Here is a 13,292-nt window from a genome sequence, read left to right on the forward strand (position 1 = left end):
GTTCCGTCGAGAGCGCGTGTCCATCAGTAGGAACAACATGAGCGGTGTGTCTCATTAGCTGGGTAAGCAGATCGTTAGTTAGAAGGCTCAGCTACACCTGAGTTTAAAGCGGCATGGTCCGTTTCACAGGTGTGCCTCCCATGCTCCCTGACCGAGATTCTACATATCTAGGCAGGCGTATGGACACGTCTGGTGACGCTACCTACACTCGCTACCTACAACAACAACAACAACAACAACAACAGCTTATTTAGGCAGCTTAACATTTTCTGATTTTTATTGGCGCAGAGAACGTTGATGGTACCTGACGATTTATTTAATTAATGGATTATATTGTTTGAAACGGTTCCTCTTTTGGGGACTTTGAACTGTACTTTTAACCAAAGAAAAAGTTCCGAACGCTCTATACGTACGAAGTATACATCTCTGGAGCAAACAATACAAACATACCGCATTTAAATTAACAACTACAGGCCTGAACACATGAATCTCCATATAAAATCCATGAGTTCGGTTGTTTTCTGAATATAGATCTGCTGTGCACACACCGTTCATCACAAGCAAATTCCCAAGGCAAGTAACTCATACTCTTGCCGACAAGAGTAGTTCCCCTTCTTTTAACGCAGTTTCTTCGACAACACTGACTGCAATCCGACGGTCAGTTTTCAACAATATTTCATTTTATAAACAGATCACACGCAACCAAATGCACACATCTCATCAATTTAAACAACATAAAGCGGTTTCATACACTATTTTCCCCAAAAAACTGAACTTCATACAGTAATTAACGTTGGAACACGGGTGCAAAAGTTCGTCTGCTAGTCCCATTTGACGAAAGAACATTATCTTTAGCGATACTAAAACATAAACAGAACACACAATATCTGCCTTTACCGCCACAGCAGAATAACAGCTTATCTGTGTACTTGATTTTAGTCTAAAACAGGGAAACTGACAAGAACTGTTAACAGAATGGAATGATTTGCACGGAACTATACAACCGCGCATTAATCGATCGCCTGCGCAGGTTGACTGGTTGAGTGATTCGGATTCGATCAAACTCTTCGCACAAAAACTCCTGTTTTCTTTAAATAACTGAAGAAAGGGGGAATAAAGAGGTTACACACCTCGTCTCAGTGATTATTAAAAATAATGGTCTCAGTTCGCGGTCATGAAAAAGCTCGCTGAAGCTCGCATTTTTCATGATCCGCTAACTTCGACCATTATTTTTAATAATCACTGAGACTCGGCGTGTAACCTCTACATAATCTGTGAAATGCCTTTGGATCTTGGCCCAGAACATGTTGTTTTGTTTAGCTAGCTTGAGTATTTCGTGTGCTGTGCTGTTCTCTAACCTGGACTCTTGCATAGGATATCTTATGCTCCAGAAAGAAGGGAGAAATACAAATGACAGAAACTACAGTGGCAAGGGGGGGGGGGGGCTCTTTAACCCTTCGCCTGCAGTGTGTGCCATGCTGGCTGTGTGATGATGAAGCAGAGAGACAAGAGAGAGACGAGACACACACGAGGTTCACGTGCTAGTGATAAGCAGGACAGGGGCTTTCTGGACTTGTGTAATGAACACACTGGTGGTCAGTGGTCGTTGTGGTGCGGGTACAGGTCGTGGTGGAGGTGGTGGTGGTGGTGATGATGGTGGTACGTGGTGGTGGTGGTAGCAACAGAGAGAGAGAGAGAGAGAGAGAGACAGAGACAGAGACAGAGAGAGACACTGGGCGAAAAGTGGCGTTTTGTATCTTACAAAACTACTCAAAATCCCAACAAAACTTCAAGTTTCAATGGGTTTATCACATTTTGGTGTTCACGACAACGCCAGATTTTGATTGGATTTTGTTGAAGTTATCGCTGCGAAATTGCCTGGAATTTCAGCGCGTTTTGCGACGGTCAAAACATCATGTTAAACCATGTTACAGCATGTCTGTAACATGCAAAAATGTCAAGTTTTGATGGGATTAAAGCTTTGGTTTAACGCCAAGTAACATCATGTTATCGTAGACTTAACTTGCAAAACTGCTTGTTTTGGTGGTGTTACAGCTTGCTTGTAATGTGATTAACATCATGTTATTGCTGGTTTAACATGCAAAACCCCATGTTATGTTGGTGTTAAAGATTGCTCAAATGCCTATTAACTCCATGTTATGTTGGTGTTAAAGCTTGCTCAAATGCCTATTAACACCATGTTAGTTGGTGTTAGGCTTGATTATTAATGTAAAAAAACACCATATTATGACGTTCACATAATTGTTTTCACCTGGATGGAATTTTGTGGAAAAGAAAGCATGTTGTTTGGGAATTGTGTGCGGGTTTCATGCTTGGATATTGCACTTTGCTGACTTGTCACAGGTCAATTTACATTTAACAATATTAGTTTTCAAATGCATCATCCTTCACACATTATGTAAACATCTTTAACATTAACACTTTGGTTGTAAAATGATTGCACTTTATTCAAACAGGACAAAAAACAAAAATGCTGATTCACAATGTACAATAGCAAAGGACTATTTTGAGTGGAGACAGTGTTCATCCACACTATAATTGGATAAGCTAAAATAAATTATAATGCCACACGAAATGAAAACACACCATCAGTAAATTACTTCCCTTGTGAGTAAGAGCGTCATACCCATAAGAGCCATGTAAGTTTTATCCCATGTGAGTGTGTATTGGGAGGGGGGGGGGGGGGGGGGGGGGGGGGGGGGGAGATGCCCTGTGAAAACATTGGCCATAGATACATATGTGAATTACTTCCCTTGGGTATGAACATTTATGAATGAATTTTTTTTTATTTATGGGTGAAAGAAGGCCACACAAAATGAAAATCAGTAAAGAACTAAATCACTTCCCTTGTGAATAAGAAGAGTCATACCATGTTCCAACTTTTTGCTAAAAATTCGCCAACAATGTGACCTTCAAAGTTGAAAAGGGGTAACTGAACTTCATTTTTGGATGTCATGGAGTCGAACATGTCAGTAAATTTTGAAAGCCCTAGATTCATAAACATCTGAAAACTGCTCAACGTCTTTGCATCACGGCACATTAATAAAAGTAAGAGTTAGTAAGACTGGCCTAACTGCTATGGTGAGGCAGTAATAACTCGTTGATGAAGAATTATTTGAATTCTGAATTTCGAACAAACAAATACAGTGTCCTTCCAACCCCCCTTTTCAGGCCTCCAAGAATAAAAAAAAAGCTTGTCTTAAAAAGGAGGAAACCTGCTTAATATGTAGGTAAATGTACAACAGGTTGTGAACAGAAAATCCAAAAATGTAAGGTCTTAAAAGCGGGGAAGTTTGAAAAGGGGGGAGGGGGGGACCTAAAATATGGCGATCATAATTTATCTAACAAAGTTCATTCTGAAATCTTCTTCAGCGTTTGATTATGGAGAGACTAAATCCTCAGTTCAGATGTGGTCTTAACTCCTTGTCTCCCAGGAATGGATATATCCGTACCCACTCATATGGCTCTATCTGACCAGGTATGGATATATATCCATACACACAGTCACTATGTACATTGCATCTGTTATTATTCGGCACATATCCGCATCCTGCTTAGACTGTTAGCTTCAGTCGCTTCCTGTAACGTTGATCTAACGCCAGCATTCTAGCCTGTTGATACACAGTTTTCTACAATTCTGAGTGACCTGCTGCAGCACAGCTGGTCTCGGCTTAAAAAATCTTGGTCAACATAGATGGGGTACAAAGTGTTAAAATAAAGCGTCCTTCCAAAGTTGATGACAGGTCCCCAGAGTATTCACAAAATTATATGGTACTGGAAGCCTTGCATGGTGACGAAAAAGATGTCCACGCCTACATGAAGAAGTATCCTTCATGGCTTCAGCGGAAACAGTCGGCTGGGGATGAGGACAGCAGCTAATCGGGAACCTATGTAAAAAATATAGACAAGAACAAAAATATATGTCAATGGGAAAACAAAGAAACAAGTAGAGAAGGACCTCCCCACCTTTACACAGTGAAAATGAAAAACACATGTGAATCACTGAATGTACTTATGTTTTAAATCTCTCCCCCCCCCCCCCCCCCCCCCCCCAATTAAGACCAATTATCCAAGATATTTTTCAGTCCTCAAAGGAGAATTTCACTGTTCTCACGGAACCCTGAAGAAAACTGAGCTGCGCTAATATATTATATAACTGCAAACATCCTCAAATTCAATATTGCAAGCCACTATACATTCCTCATAAAGGCACATTCCTTCATGCTCACGTGTGAAAACTAACATAAGTTTACAAGTGTGTATCTATTTATAATAATAATAATAATAATAATAATAATAATTATAATAATAATAACGGGCATTTATAAAGCGCCTTATCAGAAGTTCAAAGCGCGTGACAACAATACATGTATAAAAAATTCATACAATCACTGTCAGATTCAAACAACACATCATGCACCTAAGGCAAAAAAAATATATATATATTCTGTTTACGGTATCCCGACCGACCCTATTTTTTGCGCGACCCTAGACTCTTTTTTTTGGCATTTGGGAAAAAAAGAAAAAAAATTAAAATTTAAAAAAAACTGAGGGCCATGATATGAAAACGTGCGGAAGCCATGAGCCTTGCGTTTAAAGCAACCTTGACGGAGAAGTCGAGCATCAGCAGAAGAACGAAGGGTGCGAGAGGGAGTGTAGAGGGAGACCAGTTCCGAAAGATAGGCAGGTGCCGATTCAGAGATGATCTTGTAGCAGAAGCAGGCAGCTTTATACCTAATAGTAATACGTTCAGACACAGGAAGCCAGTGAAGTTCTTTCATGAGAGGAGTGCTGTAGAGTGTTGTACTTTTTGCAAGGGTTGGAGAGTGGAGTCAGGGCAGCCTATGAGAAGGGAGTTGCAGTAATCTAATCTACACATAATGCAGGATGTAACAAGAGTTTTAGTGGCATCAACAGTCAGAAATTTTCTTGTGGAACCTATTCTTCTAGTTCTAATGTAGTACCTGTTTGTAGTGAACTCACCAGCAGGAGTATTGCATACATAATGACGCATTACTGAATTAAAGTAACTATTTTCAAAGCTTCTCGCTTACCTTGGAATAGTGTCAAGCAGCTTATGTTGTGTCTAGATCAGCCATCAGATCTTCACACTCAGCCTGCACTTGCTGAAAACTGGACATGCCTGTATCTCAATCAAGCTGTTGTTGCGGAGACAACGGAACCATGCTCAAGTCAGGTCCAACTGAAATAAAAGCATATTGTTAGCTGATAAATGATTTGATCAAGCAAAACCGTGCGGTATTTTTGTAATAAAATATTTTGTATACCCCGCTAATGCAAAAATAATGTACTTATTTACTATTAGCATTAATTTTAGCTGGTCATTCAAACCAGAGCTTGTTCTAGAATTCCACAATACAGATCAAAACAATATTATTATTAGCCTCACCAAGGGTTGACGTCCCATCAAAATGAATGACGGACTGAATCAAACTTCAGAGACATTACAATTTTTCACAACGATTTTTCAGCAAACAGCCATGTTTACCTGTACAAATGTATCAGTGATATATACTGACGTCCAAAAGAAACGCGAAAAATATTATTTATTTTACAAATAATTTTTTTTCTGGATTAACAAAAGTTGCGTTATTTTTGGCAGCCAGTATATCAAGACCGATGTCTGAGGAAGGTGTATTGTGAATTTTACCGCATCAGCGCACTTGCAATCCACGTAAAGCCCGAGTTAGCTGAGACATTTTTCTTGTGCAGTTCAGCTGCACGTGCAAGAAAAGCACAAACGCTGATCAGTGAGTGGTGTTCACTGTCACTAGAGGATAAAAATGGCACAAAGTTACAGGTTTCATCAGTCCCTCATTCGACGCTATCACCATGCCAAGACTCACTTCTGCTGAACGCGAGAGAGCCATTGGACGTCTGGAGGCTGGGGACACGCCGGAAGCCGTGGCTGCGACTTTCCAATGTCACATATCCACCATTTATCGTCTCCTGCAGCGGTTTGGGATAACTGGCTCTACTGCTGATGCCGAGCGAAGCGGCAGACCCCGAGTGACGACGCCAAGGCAAGATCGGCACATTTTCCGCAGCCATGTTGCACATCCCTTCAGAACAGCTGCAGAAACAACCAGAACTGTTATGGGGACACACCAGGCACCCATTTCTAGGCAAACGGCCAGCCGGCGACTGCGCTTCAGGGGGCTGAGGAACTGCCGTCCAGCCAGGGGACCCGTCCTCACCGTGCGCCATAGACAGGCACGCCTGCATTGGGCGCAAGGCTTCCTCAATTGGAACAATGTTCGCTGGCAGAACGTGCTTTTCAGCGATGAAAGCCGTTTCTGCATTGACCATGCCGACGGGCGTGTTCGGGTATGAAGAAGAAGTGGTTACCGCTATGCTGACAACTGTGTCGTGGAGAACAACGCCTGGGGTGGGCCCAGCCTCATGTTGTGGGGCACCATCGGCCAGAACCAGGTGCTAGGTCCCGTCATCTTCAAAGGCCTGGGTCCTGGACCCGGCAACGGCGTAACAGCGCAGCGCGATATGGACCAGGTGCTGCACCCTCATGTGCTGCCCTTTTTTCAAGCCCATGCAAACTGGGTTTTCCAGCACGACAACGCGCGCCCCCACACCGCCAGGGCCACTCAGGATCTCCTGCACCGCTCAGGCATCCAGGTGATGCCTTGGCCAGCGTTATCTCCTGACATGAACCCTATTGAGCAATGTTGGGACTTGCTCCAGACACAGCTCAACAGGGTGGTCCCAAGGCCCACAACTGTCGCTGATCTTGATCGGGGCGTCCGGCAGGCCTGGACCAACATTCCCAGGCAAGCCAGCAACACGTTGGTCCGCTCAATGCACCGCCGATGCCAGGCCGTCATCGATGCTAATGGGGGCCACACACGCTATTGACTGTTCTGTTATGTGCTAATAACGCATCGTCTCCGCAACCTTACTGTGTTATGGACCATAAGTCAGTGTTCTACTCTACCAAGAATTGGACATTAATAATGAAATTTGAATTTTTGTACGATTTTTTTATTAGGCAATAAGTGACACTAGACACTGTTTTTCGCGTTTCTTTTGGACGTCAGTATAACTATGAGTATGACAGTATGACAGTGTGGTAAGCGTACCGACGATTCGTTCAGTATAGTCTTTCTATGTAAGTAGTGGTCCAGTAGTGATACTTTCCGCCTGTGGTTCGAGACAGAGATTAAGTTGAAACATAATTCGAGAAGCCAAACACTGACCAATACTTACGTATTTTGAGCAAAACCCACGCACGTCGACCACAAGTTGATGTCTGCTGGAGTACGTAATCATAACGTAGAGGACAACAGATTCACTTGGCTGGCTTCGGTTATTCCCACCTGTATCTGTTCCTTGCTGTTCTCCAAGAGACACCATGGTGCAGCAAGCTGAAGTGAAGGGTGTCCTGTCGTATTTCCTCGAAGTTGTAGTAGGCAACCAGGTCAGGAGCAGGAGGTGGGGGGGGGGCGACTGACCTGCAGCAGAATTCAAATCAATTAGTCAAGTCACTATGACATATCTTTAATAAAAAAATTTTTTTTTATGTAAAACAAGAGGCGAAGCCTTCAAGGCTCACGTAAGAAATAGACAAACAGTAACACAAACTCAATCACTCCGTCACACATACACACACACACAGTAAGCATAGGTGACACTGTGCAAGAAAGCGAGACACTAGATCTAGATCTGTCTGTCTGCTTGTAGCCTACTTAAAGGGACACGACTAAGAGTAATACCTAATATTCTGGACTCGCAACGAAATATTTTCAAACAAATGACAATGAACAACGCTTCGACCTAATGGTCTTCGACAGGTTAAAAAAAAAAATGAAAACAACAATATAAATATCAAAACGACTTATCAGAGAAGATGATGTCCTCCAAGCGCAAAAGAAGGGGGAAAGGGAGATAAATCAAAAAGAAAAATGAGCAATGAAAAATGAAACCAAAACGAAACAAACCAGAATAATAACGCTTGAACTTGAAGGGCCTGAAGTTGAAAGAGAGAGAGAGAGAGAGAGAGAGAGAGAGAGAGAGAGAGAGAGAGAGAGAGAGAGTGTGTGTGTGTGTGTCAACAATCTACGACACGACTGCCAACTAGTCTGGGCCCGCTCAAAAACCAATGACCGAGACTTTCAGTAATTCCTTCGCGTGATGTCTAACCCTCTTAGTCTTACGCCATAATGTGACGTCTTCAAATGACGAAATGTTAAAGTTTCTACCATAGACATACACACGTACAAACACACGCACAAACGCACAGACAGACAAAGTTACGATCGCATAGGCTACACTTCGTGAGCCAAAAAACGGAATCGCACAAATAAATCGGATGGCCCATTGAAAATAATCGGAAAAAGTCGGAAAAAACGGAGAATTTTCATCCCTGCTTTATTGTTATCGCCACACCAATCCTAAATTTTTCCTACCATACTGTATAAGTGTATTTGTTATCCTGAGAGAGAAAAAATCCATGTTGCAGACTCAACTGGAAAAATTCCCTTCTCCATCATCTAGTGGACAGAGCTCATATGATTTCAAACAAATCTTTTTTTAAAGTCACATACTTTGTGCGACAGTGTTAGTTTACTGTAACTGTAATTTATAAATAGCAAATTAATAAATATCACTTATCAGATAATCAGCTAAATGCCTGGCAGATGACCCTCATTCAAAGTGAGTCGTGGCTAAACCATGAGACTAGAAAAACAGGTTATTAACAGCTATTGTGTTTTCAGCGTAGCAATAGGGCCCGATATTTAGACGAGACAAGTATAATGCCGACGAGTCGAAGACGAGTCGCATTATACTTGTTCGAGTCTAAATATCGGACCCTATTGCTACGATGAAAACACAATAGCGTTTATATAGCTATTCTGACATTAAATTCTGTGTTAAAATCATGTTTTTGTCAGCAACAAGGACCAGAATGGTCCATGTCGTTGATTGCAGACGACGGTTCCCTTTCTGCATGAAGCCACGGAAATAACCGAACATTGAAAAACCCACGGACATGTATTACGGAGAAAACTCAAGATAACCGGATGCTTAGCATTACGTCAATATCTTAGGAATCATATGACGTTATGACGTATCATGCTTGCCTACGTAGATTGTATGTTCGAAAGTCTGACTTCTGTTGGGAATTCGCGTGGTGAAGACTGCGGTAAATCTGTAGATGATAAGAGAACAAGGATTGTCTCAGAAGAAACGACGAAATGTTTCAGACCGGTAACTTCATTTCAACATTGCACTACACAATGTACGTTCTATGTGACAGGAGAGTTTGCTGATTTTGTGTTAAACATTGGTGATTGGAGAGATCGTCTGCAAAAATCAGAGATAGGTCGCTTCAGATTGCAGCTTCTGGAAATTTGCAAGGTTTGCTGCCAGTTAAAGAACTGGATTTTACACGTAATGTATGTCATGTACAGTAAGCAACAACAAAAACACACACAAAGCAAATTGCATCGTCTGTCGACTAGCCACAGACACAAGCCTGGCGAGGTATGCGTGTACTTTATACACGTGGAAGAAACCGGAACCATGCGTCTTTGTTATTGCCGATATCGTTTGGATATCGGCAAAAATGGCCAACTTTCGTAGCGTTATGCTTTGATGATCGGAAAAGGGATGTGTGAGACCATCCAATCACAGCCCCCGAATCCCCCCACGTGTCCATCAGAATAGCTATATACCTCAATATAAATCTCACACTGACAGCGGACAAAAACTGAGAAAACACCCAGTATACATGTACCGGTACTCACAAAAGAGTTACAAGTAGCATATTATCACTATCATTATCACTAATAGCATACTATACTGGGCAAATAACAGCAATTTTTACTCACTGGGGGTTTCCTGGCTGGAGTCTTTGGTGTTTCTACTGACTTCTGTAGCACATGGTTGGTTGGCAGACTTCCTGGAATGAGTGCTCGCTTGCCTGTAGGCCCTGCAAAAAAACATGCAAAGAAAATGTTCAAAACGCCGAGTCGAAATTATAAGTTAAATTAACTAAACAGACCTATACATTTAGATTTATTGAAATGGAAACAAGATTTAGTAAAACACACTACTGCAAATATGTCAAGAATGAACAAGACTGACTCAGTGACCGAGTAAAACAACAAAAGAAATCTAAACCAGAAGTTTACTAGAATCTATTCAAAAACACATTATCACAAGAACAAAGAGTGGTTTTTTTCCCCATTAACCCTTTGACTAGCAGCACTCAGAAGGAAATTTCCCCAAATCTGGGGTACTTCATTAGAAAAATCTTATTAATTAATCTAGACCAGTCAGATGCATATATATAACTTATAAGTATCCATAGGTCCTAAATCAACAGTCACTTTCTGCGACCCTATCATGTCTAGCATATTCACCACGACCTCTGCTTTGACCACGACCACGACCACGACCACGCCCCCTCGGTACTGATGTACTTGTCGAAGGTATATTCTCCTCAGAGTAGTCAGAAATCAGACTCACCGTTGTCACTGTCAGTGTCAGGTTGTTCAACATAAACATTGCCTTCTTCGTCGGAACTGTTTTCCTCATCGCTGACATCTCCATTACCAGCCAGGAACATCAAATATAAAGCGATGAACGTCTTCCACATCATACCTACGCACAAACCTCGACGCCATCTTGGATCACATGAAAAAATCCCGGAGAAAAACCTCAAAATACACACTTTAAAATCGCTTTTCAATAACACATGGATGATGGAGGCAGCCATTTGTAGTAAACTCACGTGACTAACCATGTGATAAAAGTCATGTGATTTGATCATGTGACTAGCGTGAGGGCTGTATTTAGAACAGTGACCTCACAAGATGCGCGGCTGCTTGCGAAAGCCTCGGAAAGGCAGCGTTCACTCTAATGTGCTGCCTTAAACTGACGGACTAGTTTCTGTCCACAGCCAAAGCTTTTATCACACAAAAATTGCTATATATGACAGCTAAGACCGCATTTGTTACATTTTAGCAGTGTTGACCTCAAGTTTTTACTTCAAACAAAAAATCAATAGCAAAATCTCAAAGTAGGCTATGTGCGAGTCCCCTAATATGGACCACCTTCAACAAATCGAAGAAAAAGAAGCTAAAGGCTTTTTTCATTAATTCATTAAGAAGCTTGCTGGAAATAACCTATTACTAGCCCTCGAGATCAGTTTAAAGAAAAATATAACAAAAAGTCTTCTTTTTCAATCAATCAATCAATATTATTATCCCAGCGAAGCTGGAGGTATCCCACATACTGTAATCGACTTGAAAAAATGTTCACACCGACCGATAATACATGATAAAGAAGGATTCTTTGTGCCCGGCTACGTGCTACAGTTGGAGATGAAAGTTCACCAAAAATTGGGACCATACTAACAAAAAGACGGTGGGTGCAATAGTCGCCCCCATTTTTTCAGCAAACGCCACCCAAGGCCGCTTTGACGGGTAGAAAATTCTGTACTTTCAAGTCTATTTGTGTGTGGTTGTTCAAGACTATGGATAAAGCTCGCGTGAGAAGATTACGTCACGGTCAAAAGTCTTTGACGTCAATTATTGCATCATGACGTCATGCCTCCCTGTAGTCTTTCTCTCTCGCGCAGTGTGTGTTTGTGTTCATTTTGAGCACATGTGTTTAGTGTGACTGTGTGTGTGTGTGTGTGTGTGTGTGTGTGTGTGTGTGTGTGTTGTGTATTTGTGTGTGTGTGTGTGTGTGCGCACGCGTGCATGAGTCTGTGTACTCGTATGTGTGTGTGGTGTGTGTGTGTGTGTGCGCGCACGGCGTGCATGAGTCTGTACTCGTGGGTGTGTGGGCATAAGTGTATGTGTGTGCGTGTATGTGTGTTTGTTTGTAAAGTGTGTATGTCCGTCTGTCCATATGTGCGTATGGGTGTGTGTTGTGTGTGTATGAAGTTTTTGTGAGAGAGTGAGTGAGTGCGTGTGAGTGAGTGCAGTGTGAGTGAGTGTGTGTATGTGTGTATGTGTGACTTGGGTGTGTGTGTGTGTTTGTGTGTGTGCGTGGGTGTGTGTGTGTGTGTGTGTGTTTGAGAGAGAGAGAGTGTTTGTGTGTGTGTGAATGTGTTTGTGTGTATGTTTGTGTGTGAGTTTGTGTGTATGTTTGTGTATGAGTGTGTATATGGTGTTTGTTTGTAAAGGTGTGTGTGTTCGACTGTCTATGTGCGTATTTGTTTGTTTGTTTGCTTAACGCCCAGCCGACCACGAAGGGCCATATCAGGGCGGTGCTGCTTTGACATATAACGTGCGCCACACACAAGACAGAAGTCGCAGCACAGGCTTCATGTCTCACCCAGTCACAGTATTCTGACACCGGACCAACCAGTCCCAGCACTAACCCCATAATGCCAGACGCCAGGCGGAGCAGCCACTAGATTGCCAATTTTAAAGTCTTAGGTATGACCCGGCCGGGTTTCGAACCCACGACCTCCCGATCACGGGGCGGACGCCTTACCACTAGGCCAACCGTGCCGGTCTATGTGCGTATGAGTGTGTGTTTTGTGTGTATGAGATTTGTGTGAGTCAATTGTGTGTGTGTGTGTGTGTGTGTGTGTGTGTGTGTGTGTGTGTGTGTGTGTGTGTGTGTGCGTGCGTATGTACAGTGTGTGTGTGTGTGTGTGGGTGTGTGTCTGTTTGTATAAGAGAGAAAGAGAGAGAGAGAGTGGGTGGGTGTGTGTATGTGCGTGTGCGTAAGTGTATGTGTGTGTGTATGTGTGTTTGTTTGCAAAGGTGTTTATGTCCGTCTGTCTATATGTGCGTATGGGGGTGTGTTTTGTGTGTATGAAGTGTGTGTGAGAGAGTGAGTGAGTGCGTGTGAGTGAGTGTGTATGTGTGTACGTGTGTAACTTGGGGGGGGTGTGTGCGTGTGCGTGTGTGTGTGTGTGTGTGTGTGTGTGTGTGTGTGTGTGTTTGAGAGAGAGAGAGAGAGAGAGAGAGAGAGTAAGAGAGAAGTTTGTCTTTCGCTGGGGTATGCAGTGCCTTGGCGTTGCACATCTACTTAATTATTATTATTGTGATCATTTTTAATGCGCCTAATCTAGATATAGCCCTAGGCGCTTACATATTAATTTCTGCCGTTTGAAATGGAAGTTTTTACAGACAGACAGACAAACAGACATGTTGTATCACACAATATATAACGCATTCACATCGGCCAGTAAAGCTCAGTAGCCTATTAGGCGAGCATTCACCTTTCACAGCCTTTATTCCAAGTCAAACGGGTATTTGGTGACATTTTAT

The 13,292-nt window shown here is 42.4% G+C and overlaps 1 long non-coding RNA gene across 1 annotated transcript; it reads right to left on the reverse strand.

Annotated features, from left to right (window-relative positions):
- Nucleotides 1–2,442: 2,442 nt before the first annotated feature.
- On the reverse strand, nucleotides 2,443–10,792 carry LOC138957498 (uncharacterized). Its single transcript, XR_011453048.1, has 5 exons — nucleotides 10,528–10,792; nucleotides 9,888–9,988; nucleotides 7,264–7,508; nucleotides 5,076–5,224; nucleotides 2,443–3,908 (listed from the first exon to the last, which is right to left on the reverse strand). It is a non-coding gene; the product is annotated as an uncharacterized lncRNA (long non-coding RNA).
- Nucleotides 10,793–13,292: the final 2,500 nt, after the last annotated feature.

This window comes from Littorina saxatilis, unplaced genomic scaffold (genome assembly GCF_037325665.1).
Source record: "Littorina saxatilis isolate snail1 unplaced genomic scaffold, US_GU_Lsax_2.0 scaffold_524, whole genome shotgun sequence".
Classification (NCBI taxonomy): domain Eukaryota; kingdom Metazoa; phylum Mollusca; class Gastropoda; order Littorinimorpha; family Littorinidae; genus Littorina; species Littorina saxatilis.